Here is an 18,532-nt window from a genome sequence, read left to right as displayed (position 1 = left end):
AAATTAAATGAATTGATGTTTGATTTAAAGTTACTCATGTTTATTCTTATAAGAGAACAAAATACAAGTTTGGATAGAAAAAAGAAGTTTGAAGGAATCAAAGAAATCTGTTTTTCTCCTTCTTGAACATGTATCGTAGAGAAAACTGCATTCTGTGAATGTAATTAACCACACTACATAATGTCCACCATTGGAGGCCACAGACTGGTATTAAGTGATTTTTACTGGTTGAAAAAAAATGATCCCTGATTATGTAAAATTATAATGAATGAAACGTATAATGAATTTTAAAGACTATGGTATTATATTTGATTTATAGTTTAAAAAAATGAATTGAATAGATGAAATGAAAAGTTACAACTATTCTACACAAATAGAGCCAGACTCTAGAATGACAATTTAAAGATGAGATAAGATACAAATTCTACAGTGGCAGCAGATAAAATTGGGGCAACAAATAGAACTGGCAACTTAGGAACAGCGTTACGATCTGATTTGCACATCATATTTCGTTACTGACTTTTTCGAGAGTTTGGTTAGATTTATAAATGGATATTTTTGCCAGGAAAATTCCCCGTTCCCCTTAAAAATTGTTCAAATCTACCTTCCCACCCAATCACGTGCACATCCACACAAACATTGGCTCACACCACAAACCACTGCAAGATGTGCTGTACCTTAGGATGGCACTCCCAAACCACAATGACTAAGCTTACTTTCCACATGGCATTAATTACAGTTGGTACTTATGCTAATAATATAATTTGGGTAGGTGGCATATTTTAAACTCAACTTGTCCCCTAAATCCTACGGAAGTTATGCCAGGAAAGAATAGCTCATAATGTATCTGTCTGTATATGATGCAGCTAAGTCTATTGGTTTACTTGTTCCAGATTCTGCACACCTTAGCATAACCATAACATAAACATTTCACTTTACCTTGACACATTCTTTTCCTCTCTGAATGGCCCATTTAGGGGCAAGATTGACGGGGGACCTTCGGGCAAGCTGAACAGGATGTGGTTTGCTGTTGCTCAGGTAAGCCATTTATTCCCATTAAACCCCAATGGTGCCTTTTTTTTTCTTGAGCCCGCCATAGCTGCCAGATGTACATCTGTAGAAGTCACTACACTATACATCTGACAATTGACTCGGAGACACCGCCCTCTAGTCTGGAAAAAAAAACGGCTAATTTCAGGTGCATTCCTAACATCTTTAAGACAGCAGAGGCTTCAACTTTTTTCAAAACTTGACTTTTTCCAAGGTTTATTTTGTCATGTCAGTCACACAAAGTTTACATAGTGAAACTATACCAGATTTTGCTTCAAACTAGACACACTATCAAAACAACCTAGACCAGCAAGACAGTGTATTTAAATGTAAATAATGTCACTGTCTCATGCCTAGGGTGCATTTACAGTTTATATTGTATTGAGTGCTAAATAAAATAAATCAATAATATGTATTTCACAGCAATTATGAGCATAGGAACCCTTTAGAATTATCTATATTACCTACATAAATTTGTTGTAAAATATGCTCCTACAACACTAACACCGCATTATAGTACATTTAATGTTCAAGACATTTATAAAAGTACCAAAGAATTCTCTTTTCCAAGCAAATGTATAATTTTGTAAAACATTAGACCCAACCTTCTTTTTTTACATGGAAGAAAATGGCTGTTTTTGGCCCATGGCCTCTGTTTTTCACCTGCTTTGGAGTATTGTATATTTAATCTGAAAAAAATCAATTTCCATGCAGTTTGCAGGCCAAAACAACAACAACAAGAACACAAACTTTCACTACTCTTTCTCATTTTAGTTCCAGTTCTCTACTATTTCTAAAACTACAAATTGCTTGAGGACTTTTGGACAGTAGGCCTAGTACAATCATTTCTGGATTAGTTTGTTTATTTCTCTTGCTTGGAAAAGGAAGCAAAAGTGATTTAAGCTTCTCTCTGAGGTTTTAATTAATTTGTGTTTATCTGGGTGATTGCTGTGCTGAGTCATTACAGCAAAGCTGAATTGTGGATGTGTTTATATCGTTTTTTTGGCAGGGGCTTTGGCACAGTTTTTTTCTCGAGGTGCAAAATTCTTTCAACATATACGTGACATTGTTTCCTTTTTATATTATTGGCTGCTCTATCCATCCCACAAAGAAATGGTCTCATATTGGCAACTGGCAAGAGTAGTATAACAGGCGGTCATTTGGGTATACACCTCCAATCACAAGTAAACAAGAATAATAATCAAAAAAATATGGATGGCGAACCAAGAGGACTCAAAGGCTGCTTTCTATTACCACATTGGTGAAAGTACTTTCTGCAAAGCTTAGATGAAAAGCAATGATCTAATTTTGCGGCTGTATGATTGCAGTGTCTTATTCGTTGTAGTTTTGTCTTGAGAGTTTGGTTTTCATTGGGATGAGACATTGTAAAGTAGCAGATCAAGCCAACAAGCAGAGGATGAACAGGATTGATTACACTACAACATGAGATACAACAAACCACTAATCTGATGGTCTGTCTGCAGTCATGCATCTTCATCTATCATTCACGCTCCTTCCCATCACCACCTTGAGCAGTCGAGGAGCCAGACAGGATCAGCTTTTTTTTTTTACTTAGTCACTTCATGATGGACTACTTATGCATCCATCAATTTGTCTATCTGTGGTCACTGCCCTTTTAAATAATACTTTGTGCGTTCTCCAAATGCGATCAATCTGCTCTTGATGATTAGGGTGTACATTTTATAATTTTGCTGGTGCATAACTTGCTTGAAACCAATACAACTTTCTATCACTGCACTTCAGTCTTAGATAAGATTTGTTGCTGTTCTATTTTATAACAGAAAACTTGCATGAAAAAACATTAGATATGCCTGTTAAATATCTGGTGTAGATTAACACAAGTAGGTTAAGACCAAAACAATCAATTTTCATCTCAGTTTTTTAAATGAACCACATTTCATGTAAACTGAAACTTGGCAAAGTAAACCCATTTTGAGTAATTGATCAGATATGCTGATCATGAGTGTCACAAATTCTATCTGGATCATATCTTAACATTGTAATGTCCATTTGATTTGGGACTGGAATGGATATGGCTTGGCAGACGTTCTATCAACCAAAAACAAAAACTATTGGTGTCTTTTGTGTTTTTGATCACAACAACATGGACAATAAATCTAACATCCGTATTAAGGCAGGAATAGGATAAGCAGCACCATAAGTGTTGCTAAAAGATGTATGATGGAAAGCATGAAGTTACTGTATCCCCCAAGTGGAAATGAAAAACAGTTTTGTGGCATTGAGTTGTACAGATTTTCTTTCATTCCCAGATGGCTACTTTCTTTACCGCCAAAGTAAATATACTGTATTCCTGAAAAGCTTTTTTTGTGATCATTTTTGAGAGGAGGAATTCCTAAGCTTCAATGAGACATCTCTTTGAGAGACAGCAGCGCATTAAAGTAAAGGTAATTACACTGGGACCCGACAGGTCAGAGAGTAAAGGGAATAAGACTGCTGGATCATCTTATCGCAAGGACAGAAAACCAAGGAACAGCTGAAGAAACTAGCACAACCTCTCTTGGATGTCAAAAGAGTAAAGAGAGAAAGGTCATGAAGTGGAGTTGTATTTTTTATATACGCGTCTCTTTATCAGTGAGCTTTTAGAACCGTTAAGTCTAATGTGCAGAAGTGAAAGGGTGTGAAGAATACTGCAGTGATGGAAGGTGGTGAGATCACCCAAGTTTTCTTATTTGAAGTGTGTTTTGACCTAGTATTGTTTTCTTTTTCTTTCTTATTGTTTCCTGAAGAGGAAAGGACTGACAAAATGATGTCTTGTCAACAAAATTACCATCACCTAGAGGTTCCTCATCTAGAGGATGGAAAAATCTGTTTTCATCTGTGTTACAAATATCTTCATTTGGTTCAACAAAAAAATGAGATCGTAGCAAGAACAAACGTTTTTGAAAAACTAACACCGTAAAATAAATATTTCATCAATGTCAATGTTCCACTCATGTGCAAAGACCTCATATGCTGAAAATAGCATTAGAAAGGGATTTGTGAAAACTAAGAAGCAACAGAGCTCGCCACAAAATGCTTTGATCCATTTCTCTTGCCCACATGTGTTCATTTCTCCAGACACTAACCCATCAGCAAAATTGGCTTCATTATTTACAGACAAAAAGAAAGGTGTGGGGTTTAAAAAGAATGGTCAAAGGAATGTTATGGATATTTATACAGCAGCTGGTTAACTTGGAGATTTACACATGTAGACAGATGTCCAAAAGGCCTGAAGGTATTACTGGTTTAAGTGGTACTGTAAAATGTGCAAAGGCATTCAATGAAATACTGCATAAAGGCTGGATCTGTTCAGTTGGCCTTCCTTTGTCATTTTACAGGTCAGAATTCTCGTCGTTTTGTGCTCTTCTCATGTGGAAGTTGATTCTATGCATGCACTTCTCATAAAAAATACTACTTAGGACTCTTTGAAGATATGATCGACACCATCTGCACACACATGATTCAGGGAGTGTGTCTTCACTATTTTACTTTGGCACCAGTTAGTATTGTCGAGAGAGCAAGAAACAAGTATTGTGCAAATCTTGCCAATACATATGGAGAAAGCCCGACAGGCATGGGGAGAACATGCAAACTCTACGCAGGAGGTCAGAAACCATCAGGAATGAACCCTCGATCTCAGAACTGTGAAGCTGACTTGTTAACCACTAGTCCACAGTGATTGCCAAATGAGTTATAAATTAGTAAAGTGTAATGTTGAAATTTTGTTTGTGGATCATCTCAGAGATCTGCCAGCCTTTTTTAGTATACGACTTCATCACTTCTCTAGTCATTGGCTTAAAAAGACACCTGACATGCTGCCTGGGAATAGTAGAAAATTAGCTATCTGACTAGGGCTGTGAGGAAGTCAGAGAGGGCTTACGTGTTTGGAGAAAACGAAGTGGAAATGGCTTTTCTTAAGTGCTTCAAAATTTCATCTAAAACAAACAACTCTGTTATTGCCAATACTGGCAAGATAAAGGAGATTCTGCCTTTTCTGCATTTTTTAATTAAGCCAATTTGCCCATATCAACTGCTTTTATAACCCTAACTAACTAACATGTTGTAAAGGGTTATTGCCCTTCTCTTGTTTAAAACATTAAAGGTTTAGTAAAATTAGGAGAAAGTAGTAAGATGTAATCAAGTTCCGTAACTAAATCCCCCCTCAGCCCTTTAGAAGTTATTGGTTAAAGATTATTTTGAATGCTTTGAAAATGTAGGATTTATGCAGAAAATGAGCCACTAGTTTACTAATATACAACAAAACACTCATCCCTTCACGCTTTCCCTATAGTTTTGACTGCTCTCTTACCATGCCCATCTCTTGTATACTCAGCCAAATAGTTAGGTTGATGCATTACTTAAGTGGGTAATTAGCTTAATGACCAGGGCACAGTGAAAAATGGCACTCTAACGCCAGACGTTTGTGTTTTGAACCAAAAGAATAAGGCACTGCTTGATTTTATGGATTCCAGGTTCTTGTACTTTTTCTATGAATGAAATGTAAATGTCAGGGATAGCTGAGTTTATGCTGCTGTGAATGTCAAGGGTAGCGTTTGGCACTGAGAACCACTGGACCATTTTCAGCTGGCCAATTTCCATGATTGTTGCAGCCCTGAGAGCACTGAAAATGTGCCGCCGTCGAAACAAAAAAAGCTAGCCCCACTGTGGGGGATCCTGATTTCTGGTATGTGACCTTGTGGCTGACATGGAACCACAAAAGTAGTGATCCTTTTTCATCCCTCTACAATTTTCCATCTGACTCCATTTGTTTTCATTTGTGAAAACAAAACCATTCCCATTTTCTGTATGTGAAAACATAGCATCCCAGAAGGCTTTGCGGGAAATATCAATCAGTGGAATGGTTCTATTGTGATTTCCTCTACGCATCCCATTGGAAGGCTTTCTGAAAAGAAAACACTGGAGACCAGAGTTAGGGCAACAGAGATAACAATCTGTATGTATTGTAATGTCAGACTGAAAAATGGTTTCTAAAACCGGCAAGGGAGGAAACACGTTAGTAATGCTACAGAAAATTTGCTATCGTAGATTGATGAGTGGGTAACGTAAAGGCTGGATCGGTAAATGTGGTACTTCAGAAAGAACCATGAGCCTTTTTGGCTAAAGATCCATTGAAAAAAATATCAGTTCAGCTGGTGAGACTCTTGAAGGGACTGTTTTTTAGCAACAAAACGTACTGCTATTTGTAATGAATATTGACATAAGCCACCAGACATTACCAAGTGGTGGACTTACACCACTTCACAATGAAAAGTTTTGGAAGGGTTAACCTCAATCAGGCTTGTGTTTCTTACAAGGATGTGTTGGCGGTAAAGTCATATACACTTGAGGTTACACTGATTATATTCCATTGTTGTTTACTCTTTGCCTGGGGAAAAAAAAGATGGGATCGGGAAATTGATATAATTTGGGGATTTTATGTTCTTCACTTTAAATTCCGGTTGTTGGTTTGAAGAACTTGAAAGGATTATATCTATTTTGTCAATGAGCCTGTTTTCACTCCTTTGCATTGTGATGGCTTGCACTCGAGTGGAACGCCACACTCTCACTTTAAGGGTTCTACTTTGTGGCTCGTTCTCATGTTCACATTGTCGCACATGAGTGACTTTGTGGCAGACAAAAACAGCCGTTCTGAGCCACAAGCGAGTTGCAAGTCATTTTGTCCAACTCTCAAACAAGTTCCAAGTCCTTCCAGTTGTGGGAATGTCGAGTGGAGTCACAAGTCTATATCAAAAAGTCCCCAAAACAAATACATCAAGTTCCATGAGTGTTTAATCTTACAAACTGTAAGGTGAAAAAAGAAGTATTCAATTAAATTTATTTCACCCTCTTTTGAATGGGGAAAAATTAGGTTTGAAATATATATATATTGTTTGAATGAAACTTGTGTTTTTTCTCACATGACTAAACAGTCTGCTAAAGAAGTCAGGGAAAGTGGTGTTTGTGTTCATGTAACTAGACCACTTTTCCTAAATGTATTAAATCCACAAGCACCATCTTACTACTTCAATTAATGTGATCGCATAAAGGAACTGACTCTCACAGTTGTCGAGCCAATGGTTTGCAAGAAAAAAATACAAATAAAATAAAACAAGAAAAGTACATTAAATCTTCAAGGGATGATGTAAACTCACTCTTACTGCTAGATTAATTCAATTAAATACTACTTTACTCTGCTGTGACTATTCAAAAGTAGATTTATTCAACCTGACTTACCAGACTTAGCCCACTAGCCAATATTATGTATTGCTGCAACCGAATGAAACAAAATACGGCGTCTGTCTGGACAACTCCTATTTTACAAAGCTCGAGCCAAGACACAAAATGTACCTTAGACATTTACCCCATTGCAGCCATTTTCTTGGTCAGTTTTAAAACTACGTTTCCAGTATACACAACACATTCTGCCATCAGACCTTTCTAACCACACATATTCTTTGAATGGAGACTTTAGGTGTGGAAAACAGTTAAGTTCATCTTGTCAAACTAACACAAGATAATTAATTCAAGCACTCAGGGTGAACAATCAGTCAAAATAATTAAGAGGATTTTAATGAAGATTCTTTCATATTGATTGGCAAAAATTATAGGGGTCTTTTCCTTACCTCTTATCCTCATAAGATTGGGTGTGTGGGTACTGCAGCCTATCCCAGATAATGACGGGCATTGGGCAGGGTGTACAACTTGAATTGATGGCCAGCCAACCGCAGGGCACAAGGAGACGGACAACTAAATAATAATGTGAAAAAAAAAATTTAAAGACAAAATTATGAGCATGTCATGAAAAATTTGCAAAAAAGAAAAATATGCATTGGAAATGCCTATGGAGACATGTAAATAAAGAAAAAAATTATGGCAGATGGCATATTTTTTTCTGGTAAACTGACATTTGGAATATGAATGAAGTTGGCATGCTCTGTGGAAATATAAAGAATAATTATTCACATAACTAAAGCACAGCTTTCCAACCATGTCCTACTCCTAATTAGGGTTGGTGAATTAGAGGCTATTCATGCAGAATTCTGGTGAGAAAACCAACGTATCATGCAATGATCATTTAATAACGAAAGCAAATGAGTTCTAATTTTAGCAGGCATTCTTATAGACATGCAGCATTCACTTGTTATTAGTTGGCTCATGGCTGTGTCTTTGCCTTTATCTGTCACTGTCTCTTTCACTTGCTGCCAGAGTGACAGCAGCTAAGGTGACGCCTGCAGTAGCCGAGATACGGCGCAGCTAATGGATTTGTCCCAGCCGTGTGAGAGACAACAGAGCCGAGCCTAGAAGGAGATGAAACACAAAGGCAAATAGTTTAGCCTCTCTTTCATCTTCATTTTGGACTCAGCAGCATGTGAGCATCTCACATCTCACCTCATCTACACCACTGCCTCAATCCATCATTTGTGTCAGACTAAATCCCCATCTTCTCATTTCTATAGAAGAGAAGGGCTGGTATGTGGAGAGCTTCATATATTGGCATGATTTTTTATGCTCCTAAAGAAAAAGCTACACTTAATTATAGTCCAATGAAGCTCTAAAGCTTTATTGAAGTTCGTTGAAAAATTGAAGAGCATTTGTGTTACAATTGTGATGTTCGGCTGCTGGCAGGTTTGTGTTTTCAATTACAGAGCACAGGTGTGTGGCGGTGGGCGGAGCTCTTGCCATCACACCTGTCTACCATCTAATAATCTAATATTCCACTGGAACAAAAAGACTATAATGTGTCATTTATATCATATTCATCTGATATATCAGTATTAATCAGGAGAGAAAATGACATTGCTTGAAATTCATGGATCAAATATGATACGTTTGGACATATAGGGTGAGTTTTAATGAGCAGTTTTGATGTGTTACCATGGATGGATTGGTAGCTAGTATATGAAAGTATGCATTAGGGCAGTATTCCAGACCAAGCTGTTAATATGTCACTGAATTGACCTCCGTCAACCCTAAGATATGGCACTGTGCAATGTACTGAAGTTCCAGTGTGTGTTGTAAATTTGCGAGAAATACAACTGCAATGACTAATGAACCTAACTGTGCCAAGGGACACGACATGCTGTAATTTGGTCTTGCCTCAAAACAACAACACTATTTCCATACTACTTACACTAAACACTTACAAGATTATGGCTCAGATTGTCACACTGAAAGGCCTTCAAATGTAATCGTATTCCATCCCTGAGGTAGGCTATTCAACCATAAATGACCTTTTAGTTCGAAATCAAGCTGGATGAGGGTTGTTAACTGTGTTCGAAGGCATATAGATAGACCATAAATGGGGATTAGTAGATATAATTATGACCTTACAGATAATTAGTTGCACAAGTACATGTGTATTCATGTGCAGATATTGATTTACTGTTAGTCTAAAATCCATTCATAATTAATGTCTGAGCTGAATACTCCTCCTCACCCATACAGCCTCAGGATAACCGGGCAACTGTAGGTGAAGACTGTAGTGAGAGGAAATGAATCTGAGAGCAAAGTAGCCAATCATCTAGCATTCTTTCCAAAGGTGTACCGAGGGGACACAAGGTCAAAGGTGAGGGCTTTCTGGATGGCGAGCACAGCTGTGTGCAATGAGGGGTGCACTAAGCCGCCCCAGCATGACCCCCAAACTTTCCGCTAACACCGGGAGTTACCCATAACACATCTGGGCCTCATTCCCGTGAGTGGGCAGGTATCATGGCTTAACACAGGGGCTCCTTCTTTCTTGTTTGTTTGTTATATATTAACCTTATAGTGGCCCTCTCATTAGAACTGTGATTGACAACTCCAAATGCCGAATTCACTCCGAGATCCAGCAGTGGATGAATCCAACATGAGTGCAAGTATACTTCTCCTTATATAAGTTGCGTATTTGCATTGAGATGTCCTTAAATATTATTCATTCAGTCTTAGACCGCTATAATGTAGTATACTGTATTTGTCAATGTACAGTTTTGTGCTAGCCTCCATGGACTGTTTGCATCTTTTTATATTCACTTATAGTATATAGTATTATCAAGCTTTTTTGCATGTATTCATGCATGCATACACAGCATTATTATTGGCATGTACGCACCATAAACGTTTTTTAATATATAATTATATTTGGCAATTGTTGCTGCTGTGAAAAGGAAATATCAACATTGGGAATCTCTCTTCTACTCTAAATTTTTATGGTGTTGACCTGTCTTAAGAGGTCACAGATATTTTGCCTCTTTGTAAACCCCAAGAAATTAAATCTGCACTTGTGATTTACTCATGGTTTAGTTTTAATGGAAAGCTGATACTCCGTTCTTGATATACTGATAAGAATAAAATCCATTTAGCACCACAGGATTTGACACACAAAACTGTTGGTGTCTGACAGGACATCAAACAGCAAATTGTGACGCCACATTTTCAAGAGGAGATGCCCTCTGGTCTGATGACCTTTAACTCTAGGTCAGTTCCCAATTTCGTGCATTTGTGTGTGCGATATACAAAGACAGAGAGCTTGTTTGTTTTTTCGGACGTCTAAATGAGGTTCTATGCGTACCAGACGGTTCAATTTGACTCCTACCATAAGAAACTTTTCTTAATGAAATGCACATTCCTCATTTTGCTTGATGGACTAGAGCTTGTCCAACATCTGTCCATGCCAAGGCTTTTGGGCTTGAGAAAGGTAATGGGATACACCCAGTGAGGCTTCACTTAACCTTCCATCCTTAGACAAGAAAGTATTGGTGGGTCTCCTGCCAATCATTTTACATAATTTGCATTCATTTTCACACATAAGCATGTTTAAATGAGTAAGCAGACTAGTATGCAAATTGCCTTGCTGTAAGAAAGTAAACATGCACATTTAAACGGGTGTGATTCATTGCATTCAGGCTATTTGATATGCATATGTTAGCATGCGAAAGTCTGCCGCTTTCTCACACCAAATGCAGAATCAATCCGCTCTTACCCCCAGGTGGCATTACCATATTATATTTTATTTATCAAGCGGGCTGTCATGCAAGCAATCCCTACCACCTGTTAGCGATGCACTCTCCATGACACCAAATGCAAACGAGACCTTGGCTCTCCAAATGTAATTGAGCAATGTGATAAATCTTCAAAGTGCATTCAGAAGATATCTACCATCGTGAAGCCTGGATAAGTTTAGACTCCACACATACATATGGGAAGTGGACGTCATGCATTTTTTACGCCTAACTACATGGACAGCTTTCATCAGACTTTTTGAATAATTGTAGAAAATGATTGGATACATTTTTTGTCATTTCCATCATTATAATAATTTTGGGAGATCACACACGGACATGATTGATTGAGATGTACAGCAGTCTCTGAGGGCCCATTTGTCATCAAAGATTTCTCCGACCAATTTCACATACTCGTCCTTTGATGGCTGCTTTTTCATTCTCATCCCCAGTGCATGTTGACTTTCCACTGAACTAACACTTGTCACAATCCATCAGGTAGAGGAAAATAGGTACCAACAGACCTGCTGCCATTACACTGATCTTAAAGGACACGTGAAGAACCTGCCAATTTAGCCTCAAGATTTGGCAGTGTTCATATCTTTAGGGAGCATATCCTCCTCATAAGGTTTGCTGGAACCTATCCCAAATGCCTTCGGGCAAAAGGCAGACTACACCTTAGACTGGTCGCCAGTCAGCGAGACGGACAATCATTTTTACTCACAATCATACCACCACCAAGCTGGAATCGATGTCGTGCTTGCCCGCACCAAAGTCAGTTGAGCAAACTACTACACCGTCAGGTCTAATGTCCCTTTTTAAAAAAAAAAAAGCTGAAATTCCAACATCCAGCCTGAATCATAGTCAAGTTAATCTATTTTGTCATTAACCAAAATTGTAAATTGAAGAAGAATGTAGCATGCTAAGAATTATTTATTGCAAACCTTCCATAGAACCCCAACACAAGATGACCTTTACTTACATATGCTGCCAAATTTGCCTTTAGGGTACTACCTTTTTATGGGAGAGCTAATATTCCACAGTTGAGAAGAGTTTGGCATAGATCTTATTTTGCCTGTATGTAAAATTATTTTTCCCACAATACAGTTCTTAATTTTAACAATTTAAGTATAATCAGGGAGGTAATGACCAAAGAAAATAAACAATTTTCTGGAAAGGGCCATTTCTTCAGCTTTCCTTATCAAGCATCCTCACAGCATATGAGACATTAGGTTAAATTAGTCCCCATTGAATTAACTGTTAAAATCTCCTCTTTCTGAAAGAGGAATGAGTCAGCAAAACATTTCTGCCTATAGCCACCTCATTAACATCCTGCTGGGGAAGCTGAGGCAAGCACAGAGAGACTGGAGGTCTCCCTGGTTATACCCTGGGAGAGAATCGAATCAATGACATGCTGTCTCTCTGGAGTGTGACGAGTTATTAATGAGCTTCCACAGCCAATGAGAGAGTTAATTATCAGTGTTTTGGCAGCAGCACTAAAAAAACAAGCGAAGGGGATGTTAGAGAGGCAAAGAAAGACTGCTAGTTTGTAACTGCTGAGATAAGCAAAGAGAAAAAATGTAATTGCAGAACAATCAATATTTTCACACCAACAAGCAATACAAAGTAGAAAACAACAGGAGCCAAACTGCCATCCATTTGGTATACAAAAGCATGTACATATTGTGTAGGGACATAAAAATAGCTCATACATCTCAATCACATCTATTTATCGTTATAATTGACACTGTTCTTCATAAAATATGATTTATGGTCCAGCTGTTAAAGCTTGAAACCAATATTTTAGTTGCTGAATATTTCTTTGAGTGAATCCATCTATTAAGAAACCGGAAATTGAATATACTGTGAATCTTAAGCTCTTCAGATGAGAAGATTTCTAACTGTAATTTAAAATATAATGTGACCATGCCATCATTTGCTGCTGTCCATCATCTCTGCAAGCATGTGCGAATTCCACTATTTCATAACTGTCAGTTTTCATTTTGCTTCAGGCTCTGCATAATTGTCTCTCTGCTGATGAATTCCCTTCATAATTGAACTGCCGCGGAGGCAAGCCAATGGAGATATTGGCAGAAAAAAAATCTAATATCTAGATTTAAACATCAAGTAGAAACTCATGTTACTGTTGGAAACAACTGTTAACCATATGCTTTCTTGTTCTATTTCAATGACATTATCAATACAAAAATCCCAGTGTCTGCAAGAGTTTATAACATTGATTCTTAATTGTAAAGAAAAGAGAGAAAGAAATAACCGGCACACTCAGTTCTGCCAATCATTGGCATTGTCCCTGATATCCACAAAATGTTGCAGAGGCGTGTCAACCATGAGAACCCGACCAACTTATTGCTAACTTATTTTAGTACGAATAAATCAAAAATTGGAGCAAATAAATTAGATCAGTATATTGCCTGAAAGTATTTGCTTTACTTTTTCACAGATATTTAATTCAAAATAAGAAGTGTCGACCTGAGACTATTTGAAATCAATATTAATCGAGCATATGTGCATTTGCTTATATGTATGGCTAGTTTTATACAGTCACATCTGGAAGTTTCATAAAGCCACATAAAATAGGATGAGATCAAGTTCAAGTGTTACAAAAGATCTAGGAAGAAGAATATTGTACGGCTGTGTTTTTACTTTCTGTCACATTGGTACTTTGTCAACACAATATTTTACTACAATCTAGATTAGAACCAACTGCCATAAATATAGTATATTCTGTAAAAAAAAAAAAAAAGCCTGAATAGGTTAGTTGCAGTCGGTAGGCTGACCAAAATACAATTTGATATTTTATGCCATCGACCGCATGATGGAAATATCATCAATAAATAGTGTTACTGAGTTGGCAAATAAAAATGGTTCACCAACTGCAGAAGGCAGATGGGAGAGGAGATGGAGTCTTCCTGTTACAAATCTTAATATTTAACCAAACATTTTTTTAAAAATGTTAAAATTAAGGGAATTACTGATTGAGGTTCAGTATACATTTAATTCTTATTTTATTCCTATAATTTTAGCTATGCAGTCATGGCCCTTTGGAGGTGGAATTCTCAAACTGATTCTTGTCCCTTGATAAAGTGTGCATGTTCCCTGTTCTGCTCATGAATTGGCCCAAGAGTATTTTGTAATTAGTTCAGCATAATGACTTCACGATGCAAAATGTCTCCCTCCATCATCTGGCTTTTCACAGGACCTTTCATTCTTTTAAAGAAGGAAATCCTGTCATCAACGATGCAATGAAACAATAAGTGTGAACTGGAAATTTTTCATGTCACTTGAGAAGACTTATGAAACATTTTAAGTTAGACCAGACCATGGACAATATAATTCAAAATGAAATGTGAATTGACTTATGTTGCAATTGGCTGTAGTATTTATATTTGATCGCTAAAACAGGAATCTATGGAGACAATATAGAAGTGTTCACTAAATGGAGGATTACAATCTTTACCTTATCACAATGCAAGCGTTTTTGTTTTGTACTGCTGTACCCACCTTTCTTTTCCATGACCAATTGGATTGCTTTTTAGAGACTGCTGCTGTTTAAGCACTTTGTTGCTCTGAGTAGGAAGCTTGTTATTGGGTTGACATTTGTATGTGCCCTTCACTGGGGTCAAAGATCAGGGCCAGCTTCTCTCGGTGCGTTTTTGTTTAAACACCTCAGTCAGATGAATGTACAGGATGCAGAAAGCTGATAGGGGCATTCAACAGAGTAACAAATAAAAGTCTGAATGCGACCTCTAAAATTTAGGGTCATAAAAACTTTATGCTTTTTGCGTGGGTATGTGTGATGGTGCTCAGGTGAGTGTTCATGGCAACACTTGGCATATGCCCTCTCCTTGAAAGCTTTTTTAATGCCAGGTTGGTCAAGGCCACTGCAAGCTTATTTTGAATTATTTTTTAACAAAAAGTTCATGGTTATGTACTTTTATCTAAAAATGTAGGGCTCCAGTTAAGACAAAATTATGTAGTGACCTTTTAAAAAGAAAAAAATGTAAACTGTTTCTTTTAACACACTACTTTCCCTAAAAAGTTGGATTTTTTAAAATGGATTTTGATGGCTATGGTGTCTAATTATGGCCCAAAAAATGTAAGCTAATTTCACATCACAAAACATAACATCTGATACAGTACTTTCAAGTATACATGCAAGTTATCCCCCTCTGTCTCCAAAAATGACGTTTTATTGTTCAACGTGATGGGCTCTAAATGACAATGCCAATGCTGTAAGTGCTCTGATTTGGCTTTTATCCTATTACTAACCAAGCACGTTTCCTCCTCAACACGATTACGCTCAATAACAGTGACATCAATTACCTACAGAGGGAGGCCAGTGTGTCAACATATTGATTCCATTAATGTCGCACTCAAAATAATGACACTCTTTGAATTATGACCTTAGAGATGAATGAGCAGTGACGGGGATGGCAAGTCTTGTAGAGATGACATTTTAAGCGTTTAAAGACAACAGCTACATGTTGAATCAGGCTTTGTAATGAGCCAAACAATGGGAAACCCTTCCTGCCTGATTTAGTGGAGTCATCCATCTAATTGTATTGACTGCTTTCCTTTTACACCTGGCCTTTTAAATGGAGGACAAGACTTGTAATCCTTGCTTGGGGATAAAGGGTGATTTACTGGACAAAGTAAATTATAATGTGGATAAAACAACAATGGAAGGGAAGACAAGGGCTTTTTGTGCCCATATGATTGATATGTACAGCCAAATTTCATTCCTATCTGTCACAAATTACAGTAGAGTGGCAATTTTAGTTAGTGTCTTATATCAGAAGAAGAAAGAGAAGATAATAAGTGACCTTTTCAGTCAATTCTCAGGCTGCCTGAGAACAGTTTGAGCTCTTTAGAGGACTTGTTTCAATATCCTGGTTTAACCATTTCATTGTGGACAGTTATATATGATTTGTGTGAATATTTTCAATTCATCCAAAATAAAATCAGCACAGTTGAAAATGACCTTTTTTCTATGGGACTTGGTTGCATTGTTTTATAACCCACTGGTCTATTTGTTTAAAAGTGGGGTTAGTTTGCTGGGAAATGCAAAGTAAAAGGTGTGTCCTTATCTTTGAGGCATCTGCTAACTGGCGACACGGTCCTTTCAAACAAAACTGGTACAGATTTAAACATTTAACAGCAATGGACCATTAATGTTCAGATAGTTGCTTTGTTCCAGAACATTTGAAGGCGCCAGTGGTTAAATTAGTTGACAACTCCGAGTGGGAAAAAAAAACATGCTGTATGAAAACAAGGGGACGTATCAATCTGCAATCAATGAGATTAGCAGACCGATGAGCCTAACATATTTTGCGGCATTAAAAAAATCCTGAGAGCATTCAGCCTGAACTACTCTTGGTAATACGTTATAACTCGTGGTGTAGTGGTTCACTCGCCTGACATTGATGCGGGCAGGTGCGGGCTAATTGCAGTATGATTGGGGGTCCGGATGGTCATTTGTCTCTCTCTCTCTCTCTGTGCCCTACGACTGACTGGCGACCAGTCTAGGGTGTAGGCTGCCTTTCACCCTGCCTTTTAAACGAAGACAGCTGAATTTGGCTGCAGCAACACCCATAACCCTTTTGACATAACTTTTTTTTGGTGGTGATCCAACGACAAGCCGAGGCAGTCAGCTTTCATTTACCAACCCTACACAATGAGGCAAGTCTTTGACTTTGGTGCAGGGGCATTTACTGTACCACTTGTGTCATATAGAATGAGATCAAAATGACATAAACTTTGGATTTCGACTCTCTCTTGATCTGGTCTTGGCAAAACTGGAGTTTGCTTTGGGTCGTGCTTTAAGACCTATGACTCATCACTGATAATGGCTCTACTTTCCATATCTGGTCTCATTGGACTCATCATCACAAACTCTGCTCATAGCTTGACTATCTGACATGGAGGAAGAGTGTATGAAAGCATGGGGGATAGAAGTTGAAAGGCTGCATAGAGCTTAGTTCACAGATGTATCCTCGAGGGCGATTACGTTTAGTGGGAAACTCTTTGGTTGCATATTGCATTCAGAATATTTCTGGAACTTTAGTGACATGCCTTATACCTGGTTGTCATTACATACAAACACAGATTGAAACAATGGTATGATTTACTTTCAATCATAATGCTATTTTCAAGTCATTGTGGCCAAATCTTATCATAAATGCTCTGTCAATGTCTATTGCTGCTGTGGAATATTTCATGGTCATGACGAACGACATATGTCTTTCATAAAGATGTGAACAAATGCGGCAGGGTTCGACATGTCAAGCCATGTGCCAAGCTGGTTAGCCACCGATCAGTGCTGTGCTGTCGACTGTTAAACGCAAACCAAAAACAGCACTACTAGGCATTCTTTAAAGATTTGTGGCACAGGCTGATATTAATCATTTGTGACACTTAATGAAGAAAAACATAGGCATATATATAGCAGTGTGAAGACGATAAATTCAAAGCTTACGGAGATTGAAACACAAATGTGATATTTTAGAGTAAAGTCACATAAACACAATTTATAAATACAGAGATTTAGTATTAAAACTGGCCTAAGCCTTTTTGGAGTGAAATGTAACTCACTGGCAGACATCACCAAAAATGTGTACCCGTATGTTTAACGCCAGTTGCCCATGGGTTTCCTTTTTTTTGAACAAAAATACAAATCATATATTAGATTTAACTTGGTTAAATTAGGTATAATAATTACTTGTCCTATAAATGTCTAAAAATATCACTGTTAGACATGCGTAAATTGCTATGACTGATTAACATGACACTCCTGACTTCTGAATTCTGACTTTAATTCTAAAATATTTGCCAGGAAAAAGTATACGGACGTGTGTGATTAGTAAGTAGGTAGTTTTAATTGGGTCCACATCACATAAACATTTATTGATCAGAATAAGAATCACTGCTAATCCTAAATTGTAATAATTGACTTGTCAGAATGTTGCTGTTCTATTGCTTGAGGTTATAAATGAAGACAGGCTGAATGCTATAAAAAGAAGTTGAAATTACAGGAGAAAATATCACTGAAAAATATGTTTGGCAAGTGGGATAAAAAATCTCTGGCTTTATACTACGGGGCTCAGTCCAAATCAATCGGTGTCTGCAGTGCTGATTCCACTGCCGAGCAGCCAAGTGTTTCTTTTCCACGACCTGACAGGCCCACAGACGTGCACAAGTAGTTGCTCCACTCGGCAGAAAGTGACGGATGACCAACTACGCCACACCAAGATGGGCGCTCATGTTTAATTCCGACTGCAACCTTTTCCCAAGCCAATGATCCTGCTGCTCAAACTCAAGTCCCTCCAACTCCCTTAGGTCCTTGAGTTAGCGGTGGTTCTAAGAAGCTGCCCTTTATTGTCCATCACCTTCAACATTTTCCTCAGTGAAATCTTCAATTTATTTTATGACACCACTCCACTTGATAGCACTGACCTCCCACATCT

The sequence above is a fragment of the Stigmatopora nigra genome, chromosome 5 (genome assembly GCF_051989575.1).
Source record: "Stigmatopora nigra isolate UIUO_SnigA chromosome 5, RoL_Snig_1.1, whole genome shotgun sequence".
In the NCBI taxonomy this organism is placed as follows: domain Eukaryota; kingdom Metazoa; phylum Chordata; class Actinopteri; order Syngnathiformes; family Syngnathidae; genus Stigmatopora; species Stigmatopora nigra.
Note: the sequence above shows the minus strand (reverse complement) of the source record.